Here is a 5,390-nt window from a genome sequence, read left to right on the forward strand (position 1 = left end):
CTTTTATTGGCCAGTTGGCCAGCTGGCTGTCCTCCAGATTTCCTGGCACAACTTAGTGAGCACATCCAGGGCAGCATCTGTTTGTTGAAATAAATCAATTGGTATGCTGTCAACTCCTGGAGCCTTGTTTTTTGCCAATTCCTTCATAGCAACTTGAACTTCCTCCTTCATCACCACCAGAGCTCCTAATAATTACATGTGACAGTGACAATACGTCCTGCAAATCCTTAAACATTTCCTATTTGATCTTTCTCAGGCAGAATGTTTGCTGGCTTTGCATGAGATAAAGAATGGACAAAGCATTTGAATGGAAAACAATTTGTCAATTGTTTTTATTTTAATTAGAGCTTACATCTTGCTACTTATTTTCTTCAGACACTACTGTTGGTGAAATCACCCAGTGGCAGAGAGTGGGCAGTAGGTTATTTGAGTCAGGCTGAAGTTGAAGACTGAGAAAACATCAGCCCACAGGCGACCATGAAATGAAGCAGGGCAAGGACTTCATACACATTTTCCTTCATTTGGAGGAATAAATTGTTGCTGTCAACCCAAATTTAGGGGAACCAAAGAAAAGATGAGGATATTCTCCATCTGCCCCTTACTTGTGTGAGTCACGTGTCCGTTTTCTAACGGGACAGAGCGTGAAGCTGTGAAGCGTTCAGTAGTCTATGTGAACAGATTTTTCCCATCTTGAGTGGACCCTGCAGAGCAGCAAACAATGCTGCCTTTGAGCTCCAGTCAGCCTGGTCACAGGACACCTGTGGGGTTTTCTTTCCTGCCTCCAAGAATCAGCTTCCCTGGGACTTGGCAGGGCGGCTGTTCGGAGGAATGCTTCTGGCTCTGGGTGCATTCCAGCCCAGGACGATGTCCCAGACATTTTCTATTTAATGAAGCCCCAGCTCTTTTCTTCCTCTAGCTTTTTTTTTTTTTTTAAGGAAAGGTTGTTACAAGTGAAACATAATGAGGCCCTAACTGTGTTTCATTAACTTTCAATTTAAGCTGTTAGTATGGAATTAGTTAGCTGACTTGTGAATCAATTAGCCAGCCAGTGGGATTCCATTTTAACAAGGGGAGCTCTGTATCCTTTCAGATACTGGTCATGCATGTGAATGTGTGGTGCAAGGAACTGTCCTGTTTGTCTCAGCGAAGAAATTGAGTCACAATTCTTTGCCTGCCTGCCTTACTGAGCCCATATTTGTGATGTGGCGGGACCAAATGGAGCCTCTCCCAACTCTTCTCTGCAAACAGAAGTTTGGATTACTGAATAACTCTAGTGGAAATCATTTCTATGCTACTGAACTAAAAGGATTTTCAGTCAAGAATACCACAGAAATGAGCCCTGAAATAGAGTGAGAAAGTTGCATCCTTTGACCCTGAAGTCCACATGCTCTGGGAGTCAGTGACTTCCTAGGAATCCTGCAGGAGTCTTTCATAAGTTGACATTTCAGAGTTGGAACTGTTTCCCTGCTCGAATCCAAATCTTGCCGTGGTTTGGGGAGATGAAAGTTTACAGGCCTAGATACCTATCCCATATTGCTAGAGAGGAGACTCAGGTAACAATTTCCATCTCAAACCTAAAGTCAGATCATCTCAAATGAAGACAGTGACATAATTGGGAGGTCCAGCGTTCACACTACTGGTAATAAAATAAAGGGTGGGGAAGCTGAGTAAATTATAATCATAGGAACACTTCATTTTATTTTCACTTTACTTTTATGGTGCTTCACAGATGTTGTACTCACAAACCAAAGGCTTGTGGGAACCCACTATTGAGCAGGTTGGTTGGCTCCATTTTGTTAACAACATGGCCTTACGTCACATCCATTTTGCATTTTGATAATTCTTGCAACAGTTAAAACTTTTTCATAATGCTATTACTAGACTACAGTGCCGTATTACTAATCTTAGTAGACTACAGTACAATGTGGTGTAAATAGAACTTTCATATACTCTGGAAAACAAATAAGCAAAATGTCACACTTTATTGTGATACTTCTTTGTTAGTAGTCTGAAACCAAACTTGTAATCTCTCTGAGGGATTTCTGTATTGGCAAAGCTATGTTGAGTTTTAAAACAAATTTGACGAAAAGAAAGAAAATTGATAGCTACTTGTGGAAGTAGCATCAGAAAACTATATAGGAAAACATAGACCAAAAAAATTGCTTAGGGAAGAGGTAGAAGGAGTGTGATTTGCTTCATGTTTTGGGCAAAGGAAAGATGAACCAATATGCATGGAATGTTGGAATTGTAGAACCAATAAAAATTACTGAAACAATATAGATGAAGTGTACTTGTTGCCACAGAAATATGTTCACCAATATTAGAATATTGAAAAAGTGAATTAAATGTGTTTAAAAGTATAATGGAATATTTTAAAATATTACAGGCACAAAGGTATAATCACCTAAACAAAGACTAGATCAATAGACAGTAAAACGGTAACTATTGCTATCTGAGAAATCCTGAAATGAGAGGTAAAATATTCTTCATTGGTAAATGTTTCTATTTTGCTTCATGTAGAGGAGCGCTGGTGGTTTAGTGGTAAGGGGTTTTTCTGCCAACCCAGGCACATTATTCAAATCTGCCAATTGCACCATGGGAGAAAGATGGGCAGTCTCCTTCTGTGTGATTTACTGCCTCTGAAAACCCACTGCAAGGTCAGCTAGGAATCAATTCCAAATCCATGATACATAACAACAACATGTGTGTTCCTGTTGCTTACAAGAAAGAATGCTTACAACATTGGTTTAAAAATAGTGTCACTTTCCATAGTTATACATTGAACTGATCTTGATTTTTTTTATTGTGGGGCAGTGTGTTGGTTTGGTTTTTTTTCAAAAGTGTTATTGTTATTATTGTTGTTGTTGTGGTGGTGGTTGTTGTGTGCCTCAGAGTCAGAGTCGAGGTATAGTGACCCTCCAGTGGATTTCCAGAGGCAGTAAATTGCACAGAAGGAGATTCCTGGAAGATAGCTTCCTGCAGAGCAGTTGGTTGGTTTGAACGCTGTGCCTTTGGGATTGCAGCCCAGATTCTTACCACTAGGCTACTAGAAAAGGGTTGTTAATAAAAAATGGTGACACTGTCTAAATTTGAACTCTCTAATATGTTAACCACTAACCAAAGGTGGCTACTTAAATTTAAATTCAGTATTTAGTTCCTCAGTCTTTTCAGCCATTTTCCAAGTGCTGAGTAGCTGCCAACAGTTGGTGGCTACCATATGGCAGCCCAGACATGGAGCAATTTCCATTACCACAGAAACGTCTGTTGTTCAAAGCTGTCCTAAACATTATTAATTGATGAGAATCCTGGTGTAGGAGGGAGCATTTTTCACATTTTGCTTATAAAAAGTTTTAACCTTTTGCTTATTACCCCAAAATGCAGATTTGTATTGGTATTTAGTTACTTTCTGGTATTACCCTGTTGTTTAAGCTCTTAAGAAGCCCTGGTATGTAGCTGGAAGGCCTGTGGTTTGAATCTACCAGTCACTACTCAGGAGGAAGATTAGTAATCCCCTCCTAAAGATTTATAACTGTGGAAACCTGACGGAAGGGTCAGTAAGTATTGAAATCAATGTAATTGCAGTGAATTTGACAGTTCTGATAAACTCTTGGTCCTCTGAGGTGTTCTACAGGGCAGACATCAAAGAACTAAACCCATTTATTTGCATAATTATGTATATTTATATAAATTTGGTTAGTTATTAATTTTAAATAATTAATTTATAGTTTTGTTGATCATTAATTTGCTGCTGTTATGTGATGTTGAGGCACTTGCGACTCATAGCGACCCTATGTACAATAGTCTTAAACCCTGCTCTATTCCTTGCCAATCTTACTGTCTCCAATACACCTGTCCCCATAACCCCAGTGATGGAATCAATCCATCTCATCTCATCTTCCTCTCCTGTGCTGTCCTTCCATCCTCCCAAGCATGACATCCCTCTCCAAGGACTGGTCCCTCCTTGCAACATATCCAAATTATATCTGACGAAACTTCAAAATCCTTGCCTCCAAGGAGCAGACTGGCTTCACCCTCTCCAGAACAAATGTGTTTGTTCTCCTTGCAGTCCATTCAATACTCTTCTCCAGCACCACAGCTCAAAGGCATCAATTTTCTTTCTATCCTCCCTAGTCCAGCTCTCTGATGCATAACAAGTGATTGCAAAGACCATGGCCTGTATCAGATGCCCCTTAGTCTCCAGACTGATATCCTTGCTCTTCAGTACTTTGGAGAGGTCCCTAACAGCAGACTTTCCCATCACAATATGTCTTTTAATTTCCTGGCTACTTGTGCCAAGAGTGTTGACTGTGGAGCCAAGCATACTAAAGCTGTTAACAATCTCAATCTCTTCACCATTTGTCCTGATGCTGCCAATTGGTGCAGTGGTGAGAATCTTTGTCTTCTTGACATTGAGTCTCAACCCATATTGAAGTCTGCAGTACTTGACCCTTTGCAGCAAGTGCTTCAGGTCCTCCTCAGTTTCAGCAAGCAGGGTTGTGTCATCTGCATAATGCAGATGGTTGATGAGTCTTTCTCCAATCCAGATTTACACAAGCAAAACTATGTGTTTACCTATTAAATCATGACCAGTAGTGTTAAACTAAGTAATTTGGCATTTCTGTTAGTGTTACTAGTTAACCTCTGGTATTTCTGTGTATAGCTAGAAATTAAACAAATCTCAGTGACTTCCTACAACAAACATTTTTTTACTTGTATATCATGTGGGACACAGGTTGACTGTGTTTCTGCTCCAAGCTATATGGGTCAACTGCAGTCATGACCTACACATCCACCTCAGGGGTCCAGGGGAAGTAACAGGCACTCTTCTGAGATGTGCTGTTTCTATGGCAGAGGTCAAAAATTCAGAAAGTGGCCCAAACCAGGAAACCCCATTTAAACTTTTAAACGTTGTGCTGAGATTAGGCCCCGGGCATATCTACATTCCATTGTCCAAAGCAATTCACTTGTCTAAGACTAAAGTCAGGGCAATAAGAATGAATATATTACCTTCTTACAGGGGGGGAAAAAGGGGAGTAAATGAGATCAATAATGCCATTCATCATAGACAATTTGTGAAATGAAGGAGATGTGGAGCAAGGAATATCATCACTGATGTCATGTGAATCTTGGAAGAAAGCAGAGAATACAAGAAAGATGTTTACTATTCCACTACTTGTAATAAATATACCTGGAGAATATGAGAACTGAGGCACACACTGAGATTTGTTTGCCAATGTTCATAGCAGCATTATTCACCATCACAGGAACATGGTAATAGCCCAAATGTCCAACCACAAATGAATGGATTGAGAAATTATGGTATATTCACACAATGGAATACTATACAGCACACATAATTAACTTTGTAAATTATTACATAACATGGTAAC

General features: G+C 39.8%; 1 protein-coding gene across 1 annotated transcript in view; it reads left to right on the forward strand.

The window, feature by feature from the left end:
- The window catches only part of PALLD (palladin, cytoskeletal associated protein), a 672,347-nt gene that overhangs the window by 481,292 nt on the left and 185,665 nt on the right, over positions 1–5,390 (forward strand). The gene's annotated exons all lie outside the window — the stretch shown is intronic.

The sequence above is a fragment of the Elephantulus edwardii genome, unplaced genomic scaffold (genome assembly GCF_000299155.1).
Source record: "Elephantulus edwardii isolate Elephantulus edwardi_28Jun2011 unplaced genomic scaffold, EleEdw1.0 scaffold00188, whole genome shotgun sequence".
In the NCBI taxonomy this organism is placed as follows: Eukaryota; Metazoa; Chordata; class Mammalia; order Macroscelidea; family Macroscelididae; genus Elephantulus; species Elephantulus edwardii.